The sequence below is a fragment of the Mytilus galloprovincialis genome, chromosome 12 (assembly GCF_965363235.1).
Source record: "Mytilus galloprovincialis chromosome 12, xbMytGall1.hap1.1, whole genome shotgun sequence".
NCBI classification, from domain to species: Eukaryota; Metazoa; Mollusca; class Bivalvia; order Mytilida; family Mytilidae; genus Mytilus; species Mytilus galloprovincialis.
Genome location: NC_134849.1, coordinates 17665128 through 17684546, shown reverse-complemented (window position 1 = coordinate 17684546; position 19419 = coordinate 17665128).

The window sequence follows — 19419 nt, the reverse complement described above, 5'->3', positions numbered from 1 at the left end:
ATAGACATAGTGTCAGAGTCAATTTATCAGAGTCAGATGATTTATCCCGTTATAATAATGAAACTGTGACCTATAGACATGGTGTAAGAGTCAATCTATCACAGTCAGATGATTTATCCCGTATCAATAATGATACTGTGACCTATAGACATGGTGTCAGAGTCAATCTATCACAGTCAGATGATTTATCCTGTAACAATAATGATACCTTGAACAAAAGAAAAGGCGTCAGAGTAAATATATCGCAGTCAGATGATTTATCCTGTACCACTATTGGTACTGTGGCCAATAGACATAGTGTCAGAGTCAATCTATCACAGTCAGATGATATATCATGTAACAATAATGATACTGTGACCTATAGACATGGTGTAAGAGTCAATCTCTCACAGTCATATGATTTATCATGTAACAATAATGATACTGTCACCTATTGACATGATGTCAGAGACAATCTATCACAGTCATACGATTTATCCTGTAACAATAATGATACTGTGACCTATAGACATAGTGTCAGAATCAATGTATCACAGTCCGATGATTTATCCTGTAACAATAATGATACCTTGACCAATAGAAATGGTGTCAGAGTAAATCTATCACAGTCAGATGATTTATCTTGTACCAATAATGGTACTGTGACCTATAGACATACTGTCAGAGTCAATATATCACAGTCAGATGATTTATCCTGTAACAATAAGGATACTGTGACCTATAGACATAGTGTCAGAGTCAATCTTTCACAGTCAGATGATTTATCCTGTAACAATAAGGATACTGTCACCTATTGACATGATGTCAGAGACAATCTATCACAGTCAGATGATTTATCATATAACACTAATGATACTGTGACCTATAGACATAGTGTCAGAATCAATCTATCACAGTCCGATGATTTATCCTGTAACAATAATGATACCTTGACCAATAGAAATGGTGTCAGAGTCAATCTATCGCAGTCAGATGATTTATCCCGTAATAATAATGATACTGTGACCTATAGACATGGTGTCAGACTCAATCCATCACAGTCAGATTATTTATCCCGTAACAATAATGATACTGTGACCTATATACATGGTGTCAGAGTCAATCTATCAAAGTCAGATGATTTATCCTATAACAGTAATGATACCTTGACCAATAGAAATGGCGTCAGAGTAAATCTGTGACAGTCAGATGATTTATCCTGTACCACTAGTGGTACTGTGGCCAATAGACATAGTGTCAGAGTCAATCAATCACAGTCAGATGATTTATCCTGTAACGGTAATGATACTGTCACCTATAGACATCATGTCAGAGTCAATCTATCACAGTCAGACGATTTATCCTGTAACAATGATGATAATGTGACCCATAGACATAGTTGTCAGAATCAATTTATCACAGTCAGATGATTTATCCTGTAACAATAATGATACTTTGACCTATATACATAGTGTCAGAGTCAATCTATCACAGTCAGATGATTTATCCCGTTATAATAATGAAACTGTGACCTATAGACATGGTGTAAGAGTCAATCTATCACAGTCAGATGATTTATCCTGTAACAAAAATGGCACTGTGGCCTATAGACGTGGTGTCAGAGTCATTCTATCACAGTCAGGTTATTTATCCTGTATCAATAATGGTACTGTGGCCTATAGACATAGTGTCAGAGTCAATTTATCACAGTCAGATGATTTATCCCGTTATAATAATGAAACTGTGACCTATAGACATGGTGTAAGAGTCAATCTATCACAGTCAGATGATTTATCCCGTATCAATAATGATACTGTGACCTATAGACATGGTGTCAGAGTCAATCTATCACAGTCAGATGATTTATCCTGTAACAATAATGATACCTTGAACAAAAGAAAAGGCGTCAGATTAAATATATCACAGTCAGATGATTTATCCTGTACCACTAGTGGTACTGTGGCCAATAGACATAGTGTCAGAGTCAATCTATCACAGTCAGATGATATATCATGTAACAATAATGATACTGTGACTAATAGACATGGTGTAAGAGTCAATCTCTCACAGTCATATGATTTATCATGTAATAATAATGATACTGTCACCTATTGACATGATGTCAGAGACAATCTATCACAGTCATACGATTTATCCTGTAACAATAATGATACTGTGACCTATAGACATAGTGTCAGAATCAATCTATCACAGTCCGATGATTTATCCTGTAACAATAATGATACCTTGACCAATAGAAATGGTGTCAGAGTAAATCTATCACAGTCAGATGATTTATCTTGTACCAATAATGGTACTGTGACCTATAGACATACTGTCAGAGTCAATATATCACAGTCAGATGATTTATCCTGTAACAATAAGGATACTGTGACCTATAGACATAGTGTCAGAGTCAATCTATCACAGTCAGATGATTTATCCTGTAACAAAAATGGTACTGTGGCCTATAGACTTGGTGTCAGAGTCAATCTATCACAGTCAGATGATTTATCCCGTAATAATAATGATACTGTGACCTATAGACATGGTGTCAGAGTCAATCTATCACAGTCAGATGATTTATCCTGTAACAATAATGATACTGTGACCTATAGACATAGTGTCAGAATCAATCTATCACAGTCCGATGATTTATCCTGTAACAATAATGATACCTTGACCAATAGAAATGGTGTCAGAGTAAATCTATCACAGTCAGATGATTTATCTTGTACCAATAATGGTACTTTGGCCAATATACATAGTGTGAGAGTCAATCTATCACAGTCAGTTGATTTATCCTGTAACAATAATGATACTGTGACCGATAGACATACTGTCAGAGTCAATATATCACAGTCAGATGATTTATCCTGTAACAATAAGGATACCGTGACCTATAGACATAGTGTCAGAGTCAATCTATCACAGTCAGATGATTTATCCTGTAACAAAAATGGTACTGTGGCCTATAGACGTGGTGTCAGAGTCAATCTATCACAGTCAGATGATTTATCCCGTAATAATGATGATACTGTGACCTATAAACATGGTGTCAGAGTCAATCTATCACTGTCAGATGATTTATCCCGTAACAATAATGATACCGTGACCTATAAACATGGTGTCAGAGTCAATCTATCACAGTCCGATGATTTATCCTGTAACAATAATGATGCCTTGATCAAAAGAAATGGCGTCAGAGTAAACCTATTACAGTCAGATGATTTATCCTGTACCACCAGTGGTACTGTGGCCAATAGACATAGTGTCAGAGTCAATCTATTACAGACAGATGATATCTTCTGTAACAATAATGATACTGTGACCTATAGACATGATGTCAGAGTTAATCTATTACAGTCAGATGATTTATCCTGTAACAATAATGATATTGTTACCTATAGGCATGGTATCAGAGTCAATCTATCACAGTCAGATGATTTATCCTGTAACAATAATGATACTATGACCAATAGAAATGGTGTCAGAGTAAATCTATCACAATCAGATGATTTATCCTGTACCAATAATGGTACTTTGTTCAATATACATACTGTCAGAGTCAATCTATCACTTTCAGATGATTTATCCTGTAACAATAATGATACTGTGACCTATAGACATACTGTCAGAGTCAATCTATCACAGTCAGATGATTTATCCTGTAACAATAATGATACTTTGACCTAAAGACATAGTGTCAGAATCAATCTATCACAGTCAGATGATTTTTCCTGTAATAATAAGGATACTGTGGCCTAAAGACATAGTGTCAGAGTCAATCTATAACAGTCAGATGATTTATCCTGTAACAATAAGGATACTGTGACCTATAGACATAGTGTCAGAGTCAATCTATCACAGTCAGATGATTTATCCTGTAACAAAAATGGTACTGTGGCCTATAGACGTGGTGTCAGTGTCAATCTATCACAGTCAGATGATTTATCCTGTAACAATAATGATACTTTGAACTAAAGACATAGTGTCAGAATCAATCTATCACAGTCAGATGATTTTTCCTGTAACAATAAGGATACTGTGGCCTATAGACATAGTGTCAGAGTCAATCTATAACAGTCAGATGGGACAAGATCCCTAATGCGCCTTGAAATGAGGAACTCAAAAGTCACGTGTAAACACAAATTCTCTGTGTAGTGATATTTGACACTTTTCTATGATAAACAAGTGACTGAGCTTAACCATTTGAGTTAATTTAGAAAGTAGGGGAACACAGAATAAATGTGTAAAATCTATGGAGCTATTAAATGTGTTCAAAGTATTAAATTTTCAAAGAACTTTTTGTGTTAAAAATGGGATTATTTACCATGAGGAGCCGCATCACAAAAGGATACTCGGGGTTTGCTAATTTACGGAAAAAGTAATCTCACTTCGTACCCCGAAAATTTAACCACATATGTCAAAATGTCTCAGCTTCGAAACGAGCCATCACACATATCCAAGTTAACGATATGGACTGAGCAACAGAAGAAAACGTTACCATTACGGCCTATGGAAAAACTAATGCGCATCTGTACCCAGATGATTTATTCTGTAACAATAAGGATACTGTGACCTATAGACATAGTGTCAGAGTCAATATATCACAGTCAGATGATTTATCCTGTAACAAAAATGGTACTGTGGCCTATAGACGTGGTGTCAGAGTCAATCTATCACAGTCAGATGATTTTTCCTGTAACAATAAGAATACTGTGGCCTATAGACATAGTGTCAGAGTCAATCTATCACAGTGAGATTATTTATCCCGTAACAATAATGATACTGTTACCTATAGGCATGGTATCAGAGTCAATCTATCACAGTCAGATGATTTATCCTGTAACAATAATGATACCTTGACCAATAGAAATGGCGTCAGAGTAAATCTATCACAGTCAGATGATTTATCCTGTACTACTAGTGGTACTGTGGCCAACATACATAGTGTCAGAGTCAATCTATCACAGTCAGATGATATATCCTGTAACAATAATGATACTGTGACCTATAAACATGGTGTCAGAGTTAATCTATCACAGTCAGATGATTTATCCTGTAAAAATTATGATGCTGTCACCTACACACATGATGTCAGAGACAATCTATCACAGTCAGATGATTTATCATATAACACTAATGATACTGTGACCTATAGACAGAGTGTCAGAATCAATCTATCACAGTCCGATGATTTATCCTGTAACAATAATGATACCTTGACCAATAGAAATGGTGTCAGAGTCAATCTATCACAGTCAGATGATTTATCCCGTAATAATAATGATACTGTGACCTATAGACATGGTGTCAGACTCAATCCATCACAGTCAGATTATTTATCCCGTAACAATAATGATACTGTGACCTATATACATGGTGTCAGAGTAAATCTGTCACAGTCAGATGATTTATCCTGTACCACTATTGGTACTGTGGCCAATAGACATAGTGTCAGAGTCAATCAATCACAGTCAGATGATTTATCCTGTAACGGTAATGATACTGTCACCTATAGACATGATGTCAGAGTCAATCTATCACAGTCAGACGATTTATGCTGTAACAATGATGAATATGTGACCCATAGACATAGTTGTCAGAATCAATCTATCACAGTCAGATGATTTATCCTGTAACAATAATGATACTTTGACCTATAGACATAGTGTCAGAGTCAATCTATCGCAGTCAGATGATTTATCCTGTAACAAAAATGGTACTGTGGCCTATAGACATGGTGTCATAGTCAATCCATCACAATCAGATGATTTATCCTGTAACAAAAATGGCACTGTGGCCTATAGACGTGGTGTCAGAGTCAATCTATCACAGTCAGGTGATTTATCCTGTAGCAATAATGGTACTGTGGCCTATAGACATAGTGTCAGAGTCAATCTATCACAGTCAGATGATTTATCCCGTAATAATAATGATACTGTGACCTATAGACATGGTGTCAGACTCAATCCATCACAGTCAGATTATTTATCCCGTAACAATAATGATACTGTGACCTATATACATGGTGTCAGAGTCAATCTATCACAGTCAGATGATTTATCCTATAACAGTAATTATACTTTGACCAATAGAAATGGCGTCAGAGTAAATCTGTCACAGTCAGATGATTTATCCTTTACCACTATTGGTACTGTGGCCAATAGACATAGTGTCAGAGTCAATCAATCACAGTGAGATGATTTATCCTGTAACGGTAATGATACTGTCACCTATAGACATGATGTCAGAGTCAATCTATCACAGTCAGACGATTTATCCTGTAACAATGATGATAATGTGACCCATAGACATAGTTGTCAGAATCAATCTATCACAGTCAGATGATTTATCCTGTAACAATAATGATACTTTGACCTATAGACATAGTGTCAGAGTCAATCTATCGCAGTCAGATGATTTATCCTGTAACAAAAATGGTACTGTGGCCTATAGACATGGTGTCATAGTCAATCCATCACAATCAGATGATTTATCCTGTAACAAAAATGGCACTGTGGCCTATAGACGTGGTGTCAGAGTCAATCTATCACAGTCAGGTGATTTATCCTGTAGCAATAATGGTACTGTGGCCTATAGACATAGTGTCAGAGTCAATTTATCACAGTCAGATGATTTATCCCGTAAAAATAATGAAACTGTGACCTATAGACATGGTGTAAGAGTCAATCTATCACAGTCAGATAATTTATCCCGTATGAATAATGATACTGTGACCTATAGACATGGTGTCAGAGTCAATCTATCACAGTCAGATGATTTATTCTGTTAACAATAATGATACCTTGAACAAAAGAAAAGGCGTCAGAGGAAATATATCACAGTCAGATGATTTATCCTGTACCACTAGTGGTACTGTGGCCAATAGACATAGTGTCAGAGTCAATCTATCACAGTCAGATGATATATCATGTAACAATAATGATACGGTCACCTATAGACATGATGTCAGAGACAATCTATCACAGTCATATGATTTATCCTGTAACAATAATGATACTGTGACCTATAGACATAGTGTCAGAATCAATCTATCACAGTCCGATGATTTATCCTGTAACAATAATGATACTGTGGCCTATAGACGTGGTGTCAGAGTTAATCTATCACAGTCATATGATTTTTCCTGTAACAATAAGAATACTGTGGCCTATAGACATAGTGTCAGAGTCAATCTATCACAGTGAGATTATTTATCCCGTAACAATAATGATACTGTTACCTATAGGCATGGTATCAGAGTCAATCTATCACAGTCAGATGATTTATCCTGTAACAATAATGATACCTTGACCAATAGAAATGGCGTCAGAGTAAATCTATCACAGTCAGATGATTTATCCTGTACTACTAGTGGTACTGTGGCCAACATACATAGTGTCAGAGTCAATCTTTCACAGTCAGATGATATATCCTGTAACAATAATGATACTGTGACCTATAAACATGGTGTCAGAGTTAATCTATCACAGTCAGATGATTTATCCTGTAACAATTATGATGCTGTCACCTACACACATGATGTCAGAGACAATCTATCACAGTCAGATGATTTATCATATAACACTAATGATACTGTGACCTATAGACATAGTGTCAGAATCAATCTATCACAGTCCGATGATTTATCCTGTAACAATAATGATACCTTGACCAATAGAAATGGTGTCAGAGTCAATCTATCACAGTCAGATGATTTATCCCGTAATAATAATGATACTGTGACCTATAGACATGGTGTCAGACTCAATCCATCACAGTCAGATTATTTATCCCGTAACAATAATGATACTGTGACCTATATACATGGTGTCAGAGTCAATCTATCACAGTCAGATGATTTATCCTATAACAGTAATTATACCTTGACCAATAGAAATGGCGTCAGAGTAAATCTGTCACAGTCAGATGATTTATCCTTTACCACTATTGGTACTGTGGCCAATAGACATAGTGTCAGAGTCAATCAATCACAGTCAGATGATTTATCCTGTAACGGTAATGATACTGTCACCTATAGACATCATGTTAGAGTCAATCTATCACAGTCAGACGATTTATCCTGTAACAATGATGATAATGTGACCCATAGACATAGTTGTCAGAATCAATCTATCACAGTCAGATGATTTATCCTGTAACAATAATGATACTTTGACCTATAGACATAGTGTCAGAGTCAATCTATCGCAGTCAGATGATTTATCCTGTAACAAAAATGGTACTGTGGCCTATAGACATGGTCTCATAATCAATCCATCACAATCAGATGATTTATCCCGTAATAATAATGAAACTGTGACCTATAGACATGGTGTAAGAGTCAATCTATCACAGTCAGATAATTTATCCCGTATGAATAATGATACTGTGACCTATAGACATGGTGTCAGAGTCAATCTATCACAGTCAGATGATTTATTCTGTTAACAATAATGATACCTTGAACAAAAGAAAAGGCGTCAGAGTAAATATATCACAGTCAGATGATCTATCCTGTACCACTAGTGGTACTGTGGCCAATAGACATAGTGTCAGAGTCAATCTATCACAGTCAGATGATATATCATGTAACAATAATGATACTGTGACCTATAGACATGGCGTCAGAGTCAATCTATCACAGTCATATGATTTATCATGTAACAATAATGATACGGTCACCTATAGACATGATGTCAGAGACAATCTATCACAGTCATATGATTTATCCTGTAACAATAATGATACCTTGACCAATAGAAATGGCGTCAGAGTAAATCTATCACAGTCATATGATTTATCATGTAACAATAATGATACTGTTACCTATAGGCATGGTATCAGAGTCAATCTATCACAGTCAGATGATTTATCCTGTAACAATAATGATACCTTGACCAATAGAAATGGCGTCAGAGTAAATCTATCACAGTCAGATGATTTATCCTGTACTACTAGTGGTACTGTGGCCAACATACATAGTGTCAGAGTCAATCTATCACAGTCAGATGATATATCCTGTAACAATTATGATGCTGTCACCTACACACATGATGTCAGAGACAATCTATCACAGTCAGATGATTTATCATATAACACTAATGATACTGTGACCTATATACATAGTGTCAGAATCAATCTATCACAGTTCGATGATTGATCCTGTAACAATAATGATACCTTGACCAATAGAAATGGTGTCAGAGTCAATCTATCACAGTCAGATGATTTATCCCGTAATAATAATGATACTGTGACCTATAGACATGGTGTCAGACTCAATCCATCACAGTCAGATTATTTATCCCGTAACAATAATGATACTGTGACCTATATACATGGTGTCAGAGTCAATCTATCACAGTCAGATGATTTATCCTATAACAGTAATTATACCTTGACCAATAGAAATGGCGTCAGAGTAAATCTGTCACAGTCAGATGATTTATCCTTTACCACTATTGGTACTGTGGCCAATAGACATAGTGTCAGAGTCAATCAATCACAGTCAGATGATTTATCCTGTAACGGTAATGATACTGTCACCTATAGACATGATGTCAGAGTCAATCTATCACAGTCAGACGATTTATCCTGTAACAATGATGATAATGTGACCCATAGACATAGTTGTCAGAATCAATCTATCACAGTCAGATGATTTATCCTGTAACAATAATGATACTTTGACCTATAGACATAGTGTCAGAGTCAATCTATCGCAGTCAGATGATTTATCCTGTAACAAAAATGGTACTGTGGCCTATAGACATGGTGTCATAGTCAATCCATCACAATCAGATAATTTATCCTGTAACAAAAATGGCACTGTGGCCTATAGACGTGGTGTCAGAGTCAATCTATCACAGTCAGGTGATTTATCCTGTAGCAATAATGGTACTGTGGCCTATAGACATAGTGTCAGAGTCAATTTATCACAGTCAGATGATTTATCCCGTAATAATAATGAAACTGTGACCTATAGACATGGTGTAAGAGTCAATCTATCACAGTCAGATAATTTATCCCGTATGAATAATGATACTGTGACCTATAGACATGGTGTCAGAGTCAATCTATCACAGTCAGATGATTTATTCTGTTAACAATAATGATACCTTGAACAAAAGAAAAGGCGTCAGAGTAAATATATCACAGTCAGATGATTTATCCTGTACCACTAGTGGTACTGTGGCCAATAGACATAGTGTCAGAGTCAATCTATCACAGTCAGATGATATATCATGTAACAATAATGATACTGTGACCTATAGACATGGCGTCAGAGTCAATCTATCACAGTCATATGATTTATCATGTAACAATAATGATACGGTCACCTATAGACATGATGTCAGAGACAATCTATCACAGTCATATGATTTATCCTGTAACAATAATGATACCTTGACCAATAGAAATGGCGTCAGAGTAAATCTATCACAGTCATCTGATTTATCATGTAACAATAATGATACTGTTACCTATAGGCATGGTATCAGAGTCAATCTATCACAGTCAGATGATTTATCCTGTAAAAATAATGATACCTTGACCAATAGAAATGGCGTCAGAGTAAATCTATCACAGTCAGATGATTTATCCTGTACTACTAGTGGTACTGTGCCCAACATACATAGTGTCAGAGTCAATCTATCACAGTCAGATGATATATCCTGTAACAATAATGATACTGTGACCTATAAACATGGTGTCAGAGTTAATCTATCACAGTCAGATGATTTATCCTGTAACAATTATGATGCTGTCACCTACACACATGATGTCAGAGACAATCTATCACAGTCAGATGATTTATCATATAACACTAATGATACTGTGACCTATAGACATAGTGTCAGAATCAATCTATCACAGTCCGATGATTTATCCTGTAACAATAATGATACCTTGACCAATAGAAATGGTGTCAGAGTCAATCTATCACAGTCAGATGATTTATCCCGTAATAATAATGATACTGTGACCTATAGACATGGTGTCAGACTCAATCCATCACAGTCAGATTATTTATCTCGTAACAATAATGATACTGTGACCTATATACATGGTGTCAGAGTCAATCTATCACAGTCAGATGATTTATGCTATAACAGTAATTATACCTTGACCAATAGAAATGGCGTCAGAGTAAATCTGTCACAGTCAGATGATTTATCCTGTACCACTATTGGTACTGTGGCCAATAGACATAGTGTCAGAGTCAATTAATCACAGTCAGATGATTTATCCTGTAACGGTAATGATACTGTCACCTATAGACATGATGTCAGAGTCAATCTATCACAGTCAGACGATTTATCCTGTAACAATGATGATAATGTGACCCATAGACATAGTTGTCAGAATCAATCTATCACAGTCAGATGATTTATCCTGTAACAATAATGATACTTTGACCTATAGACATAGTGTCAGAGTCAATCTATCGCAGTCAGATGATTTATCCTGTAACAAAAATGGTACTGTGGCCTATAGACATGGTGTCATAGTCAATCCATCACAATCAGATGATTTATCCTGTCACAAAAATGGCACTGTGGCCTAGAGACGTGGTGTCAGAGTCAATCTATCACAGTGAGGTGATTTATCCTGTAGCAATAATGGTACTGTGGCCTATAGACATAGTGTCAGAGTCAATTTATCACAGTCAGATGATTTATCCCGTAATAATAATGAAACTGTGACCTATAGACATGGTGTAAGAGTCAATCTATCACAGTCAGATAATTTATCCCGTATGAATAATGATACTGTGACCTATAGACATGGTGTCAGAGTCAATCTATCACAGTCAGATGATTTATTCTGTTAACAATAATGATACCTTGAACAAAAGAAAAGGCGTCAGAGTAAATATATCACAGTCAGATGATTTATCCTGTACCACTAGTGGTACTGTGGCCAATAGACATAGTGTCAGAGTCAATCTATCACAGTCAGATGATATATCCTGTAACAATAATGATACTGTGACCTATAGACATGGCGTCAGAGTCAATCTATCACAGTCATATGATTTATCATGTAACAATAATGATACGGTCACCTATAGACATGATGTCAGAGACAATCTATCAGAGTCATATGATTTATCCTGTAACAATAATGATACTGTGACCTATAGACATAGTGTCAGAATCAATCTATCACAGTCCGATGATTTATCCTGTAACAATAATGATACCTTGACCAATAGAAATGGTGTCAGAGTAAATCTATCACAGTCAGATGATTTATCTTGTACCAATAATGGTACTTTGGCCAATATACATAGTGTGAGAGTCAATCTATCACAGTCAGATGATTTATCCTGTAACAATAATGATACTGTGACCTATAGACATACTGTCAGAGTCAATATATCACAGTCAGATGATTTATCCTGTAACAATAAGGATACTGTGACCTATAGACATACTGTCAGAGTCAATCTATCACAGTCAGATGATTTATCCTGTAACAAAAATGGTACTGTGGCCTTTAGACTTGGTGTCAGAGTCAATCTATCACAGTCAGATGATTTATCCCGTAATAATAATGATACTGTGACCTATAGAAATGGTGTCAGAGTCAATCTATCACAGTCAGATGATTTATCCTGTAACAATAATGATACTGTGACCTATAGACATAGTGTCAGAATCAATCTATCACAGTCCGATGATTTATCCTGTAACAATAATGATACCTTGACCAATAGAAATGGTGTCAGAGTAAATCTATCACAGTCAGATGATTTATCTTTTACCAATAATGGTACTTTGGCCAATATACATAGTGTGAGAGTCAATCTATCACAGTCAGATGATTTATCCTGTAACAATAATGATACTGTGACCTATAGACATACTGTCAGAGTCAATATATCACAGTCAGATGATTTATCCTGTAACAATAAGGATACCGTGACCTATAGACATAGTGTCAGAGTCAATCTATCACAGTCAGATGATTTATCCTGTAACAATAATGATACCTTGAACAAAAGAAAAGGCGTCAGAGTAAATATATCACATTCAGATGATTTATCCTGTGCCACTAGTGGTACTGTGGCCAATAGACATATTGTCAGAGTCAATCTATCACAGTCAGATGATATATCATGTAACAATAATGATACTGCGACCTATAGACATGGCGTCAGAGTCTATCTATCACAGTCATATGATTTATCATGTAACAATAATGATACTGTCACCTATAGACATGATGTCAGAGACAATCTATCACAGTCATATGATTTATCCTGTAACAATGATGATACTGTGACCTATAGACATAGTGTCAGAATCAATCTATCACAGTCCGATGATTTATCCTAAAACAATAATGATACTTTGACCAATAGAAATGGTGTCAGAGTAAATCTATCACAGTCAGATGATTTATCTTGTACCAATAATGGTACTTTGGCCAATATACATAGTGTGAGAGTCAATCTATCACAGTCAGATGATTTATCCTGTAACAATAATGATACTGTGACCTATAGACATACTGTCAGAGTCAATATATCACAGTCAGATGATTTATCCTGTCACAATAAGGATACTGTGACCTATAGACATAGTGTCAGAATCAATCTATCACAGTCAGATGATTTATCCTGTAACAAAAATGGTACTGTGGCCTATAGACTTGGTGTCAGAGTCAATCTATCACAGTCAGATGATTTATTCCGTAATAATAATGATACTGTGACCTATAGACATGGTGTCAGAGTCAATCTATCACAGTCAGATGATTTCTCCTGTAACAATAATGATACTGTGACCTATAGACATAGTGTCAGAATCAATCTATCACAGTCCGATGATTTATCCTGTAACAATAATGATACCTTGACCAATAGAAATGGCGTCAGAGTCAATCTATCACAGTCAGATGATTTCTCCTGTAACAATAATGGTACTTTGGCCAATATACATAGTGTGAGAGTCAATCTATCACAGTCAGATGATTTATCTTGTAACAATAATAATACTGTGACCTATAGACATACTGTCAGAGTCAATCTATCACAGTCAGATGATTTATCCTGTAACAATAAGGATACCGTGAGCTATAGACATAGTGTCAGAGTCAATCTATCACTGTCAGATGATTTATCCTGTAACAAAAATGGTACTGTGGCCTATAGACGTGGTGTCAGAGTCAATCTATCACAGTCAGATGATTTATCCCGTAATAATAATGATACTGTGACCTATAGACATGGTGTCAGAGTCAATCTATCACAGTCAGATGATTTATCCCGTAACAATAATGATACTGTGACCTATAGACATGGTGTCAGAGTCAATCTATCACAGTCCGATGATTTATCCTGTAACAATAATGATGCCTTGATCGAAAGAAATGGCGTCAGAGTAAACCTATTACAGTCAGATGATTTATCCTGTACCACCAGTGGTACTGTGGCCAATAGACATAGTGTCAGAGTCAATCTATTACAGTCAGATGATATCTCCTGTAACAATAATGATACTGTGACCTATAGACATGATGTCAGAGTTAATCTTTCACAGTCATGTGATTTATCCTGTAACAATAATGATACTGTCACCTATAGACATGATGTCAGAGACAATCTATCACAGTCAGATGATTTCTCCTGTAACAATAATGATACTGTGACCTATAGACATAGTGTCAGAATCAATCTATCACAGTCCGATGATTTATCCTGTAACAATAATGATACCTTGACCAATAGAAATGGTGTCAGAGTAAATCTATCACAGTCAGATGATTTATCTTGTACCAATAATGGTACTTTGGCCAATATACATAGTGTCAGAGTCAATCTATCACTGTCAGATGATTTATCCTGTAATAATAATGATACTGTGACCTATAAACATGGTGTCAGAGTTAATCTATCACAGTCAGATGATTTATCCTGTAACAATTATGATGCTGTCACCTACACACATGATGTCAGAGTTAATCTTTCACAGTCATGTGATTTATCCTGTAACAATAATGATACTGTCACCTATAGACATGATGTCAAAGACAATCTATCACAGTCAGATGATTTCTCCTGTAACAATAATGATACTGTGACCTATAGACATAGTGTCAGAATCAATCTATCACAGTCCGATGATTTATCCTGTAACAATAATGATACCTTGACCAATAGAAATGGTGTCAGAGTAAATCTATCACAGTCAGATGATTTATCTTGTACCAATAATGGTACTTTGGCCAATATACATAGTGTCAGAGTCAATCTATCACTGTCAGATGATTTATCCTGTAATAATAATGATACTGTGACCTACAGACATACCGTCAGAGTCAATCTATCACAGTCAGATGATTTATCCTATAACAATAATGATACTTTGACCTAAAAATATAGTGTCAGAATCAATCTTTCACAGTCAGATGATTTTTCCTGTAATAATAAGGATACTGTGACCTATAGACATAGTGTCAGAGTCAATCTATCACAGTCAGATGATTTATCCAGTAACAAAAATGGTACTGTGGCCTATAGACGTAGTGTCAGAGTTAATCTATCACAGTCAGATGATTTATCCTGTAACAAAAATGGTACTTTGACCTAAAAATATAGTGTCAGAATCAATCTTTCACAGTCAGATGATTTTTCCTGTAATAATAAGGATACTGTGACCTATAGACATAGTGTCAGAGTCAATCTATCACAGTCAGATGATTTATCCAGTAACAAAAATGGTACTGTGGCCTATAGACGTGGTGTCAGTGTCAATCTATCACAGTCAGATGATTTATCCCGTAATAATAATAATGATACTTTGACCTATTGACATAGTGTCAGAATCAATCTATCACAGTCAGATGATTTTTCCTGTAACAATAATGATACTGTTACCTATAGGCATGGTGTCAGAGTCAATCTATCACAGTCAGATGATTTATCCTGTAACAATAATGATACCTTGACCAATAGAAATGGCGTCAGAGTAAATCTATCACAGTCAGATGATTTATCCTGTACCACTAGTGGTACTGTGGCCAATAGACATTGTGTCAGAGTCAATCTATCACAGTCAGATGATTTATCCTGTAACAATAATGATACTGTCACCTATAGACATGATGTCAGAGTCAATCTATTACAGTCAGATGATTTTTCCTGTAACAATAAGGATACTGTGGCCTATAGACATAGTGTCAGAGTCAATCTATAACAGTCAGATGATTTATTCTGTAACAATAAGGATACTGTGAACTATAGACAGAGTGTCAGAGTCAATCTATCACAGTCAGATGATTTATCCTGTAACAAAAATGGTACTGTGGCCTATAGACGTGGTGTCAGAGTCAATCTATCACAGTCAGATGATTTTTCCTGTAACAATAAGGATACTGTGGCCTATAGACATAGTGTCAGAGTCAATCTATCACAGTGAGATTATTTATCCCGTAACAATAATGATACTGTGACCTATAGACATAGTGTCAGAGTCAATCTATCACAGTCAGATGATTTATCCTGTAACAAAAATGGTACTGTGGCCAATAGACGTGGTGTCAGTGTCAATCTATCACAGTCTGATGATTTATCCTGTAACAATAATGATACTTTGAGCTAAAGACATAGTGTCAGAATCAATCTATCACAGTCAGATGATTTTTCCTGTAACAATAAGGATACTGTGGCCTATAGACATAGTGTCAGAGTCAATCTATAACAGTCAGATGATTTATTCTGTAACAATAAGGATACTGTGATCTATAGACACAGTGTCAGAGTCAATCTATCACAGTCAGATGATTTATCCTGTAACAAAAATGGTACTGTGGCCTATAGACGTGGTGTCAGAGTCAATCTATCACATTCAGATGATTTTTCCTGTAACAATAAGAATACTGTGGCCTATAGACATAGTGTCAGAGTCAATCTATCACAGTGAGATTATTTATCCCGTAACAATAATGATACTGTTACCTATAGTCATGGTATCAGAGTCAATCTATCACAGTCAGATGATTTATCCTGTAACAATAATGATACCTTGACCAATAGAAATGGCGTCAGAGTAAATCTATCACAGTCAGATGATTTATCCTGTACTACTAGTGGTACTGTGGCCAACATACATAGTGTCAGAGTCAATCTATCACAGTCAGATGATATATCCTGTAACAATAATGATACTGTGACCTATAAACATGGTGTCAGAGTTAATCAATCACAGTCAGATGATTTATCCTGTAACAATTATGGTGCTGTCACCTACACACATGATGTCAGAGACAATCTATCACAGTCAGATGATTTATCATATAACACTAATGATACTGTGACCTATAGACATAGTGTCAGAATCAATCTATCACAGTCCGATGATTTATCCTGTAACAATAATGATACCTTGACCAATAGAAATGGTGTCAGAGTCAATCTATCACAGTCAGATGATTTATCCCGTAATAATAATGATACTGTGACCTATAGACATGGTGTCAGACTCAATCCATCACAGTCAGATTATTTATCCCGTAACAATAATGATACTGTGACCTATATACATGGTGTCAGAGTCAATCTATCAAAGTCAGATGATTTATCCTATAACAGTAATGATACCTTGACCAATAGAAATGGCGTCAGAGTAAATCTGTCACAGTCAGATGATTTATCCTGTACCACTAGTGGTACTGTGGCCAATAGACATAGTGTCAGAGTCAATCAATCACAGTCAGATGCTTTATCCTGTAACGGTAATGATACTGTCACCTATAGACATCATGTCAGAGTCAATCTATCACAGTCAGACGATTTATCCTGTAACAATGATGATAATGTGACCCATAGACATAGTTGTCAGAATCAATTTATCACAGTCAGATGATTTATCCTGTAACAATAATGATACTTTGACCTATATATATAGTGTCAGAGTCAATCTATCGCAGTCAGATGATTTATCCTGTAACAAAAATGGCACTGTGGCCTATAGACGTGGTGTCAGAGTCAATCTATCACAATCAGGTGATTTATCCTGTAGCAATAATGGTACTGTGGCCTATAGACATAGTGTCAAAGTCAATTTATCAGAGTCAGATGATTTATCCCGTTATAATAATGAAACTGTGACCTATAGACATGGTGTAAGAGTCAATCTATCACAGTCAGATGATTTATCCCGTATCAATAATGATACTGTGACCTATAGACATGGTGTCAGAGTCAATCTATCACAGTCAGATGATTTATCCTGTAACAATAATGATACCTTGAACAAAAGAAAAGGCGTCAGAGTAAATATATCGCAGTCAGATGATTTATCCTGTACCACTATTGGTACTGTGGCCAATAGACATAGTGTCAGAGTCAATCTATCACAGTCAGATGATATATCATGTAACAATAATGATACTGTGACCTATAGACATGGTGTAAGAGTCAATCTCTCACAGTCATATGATTTATCATGTAACAATAATGATACTGTCACCTATTGACATGATGTCAGAGACAATCTATCACAGTCATACGATTTATCCTGTAACAATAATGATACTGTGACCTATGGACATAGTGTCAGAATCAATCTATCACAGTCCGATGATTTATCCTGTAACAATAATGATACCTTGACCAATAGAAATGGTGTCAGAGTAAATCTATCACAGTCAGATGATTTATCTTGTACCAATAATGGTACTGTGACCTATAGACATACTGTCAGAGTCAATATATCACAGTCAGATGATTTATCCTGTAACAATAAGGATACTGTGACCTATAGACATAGTGTCAGAGTCAATCTTTCACAGTCAGATGATTTATCCTGTAACAATAAGGATACTGTCACCTATTGACATGATGTCAGAGACAATCTATCACAGTCAGATGATTTATCATATAACACTAATGATACTGTGACCTATAGACATAGTGTCAGAATCAATCTATCACAGTCCGATGATTTATCCTGTAACAATAATGATACCTTGACCAATAGAAATGGTGTCAGAGTCAATCTATCGCAGTCAGATGATTTATCCCGTAATAATAATGATACTGTGACCTATAGACATGGTGTCAGACTCAATCCATCACAGTCAGATTATTTATCCCGTAACAATAATGATACTGTGACCTATATACATGGTGTCAGAGTCAATCTATCAAAGTCAGATGATTTATCCTATAACAGTAATGATACCTTGACCAATAGAAATGGCGTCAGAGTAAATCTGTGACAGTCAGATGATTTATCCTGTACCACTAGTGGTACTGTGGCCAATAGACATAGTGTCAGAGTCAATCAATCACAGTCAGATGATTTATCCTGTAACGGTAATGATACTGTCACCTATAGACATCATGTCAGAGTCAATCTATCACAGTCAGACGATTTATCCTGTAACAATGATGATAATGTGACCCATAGACATAGT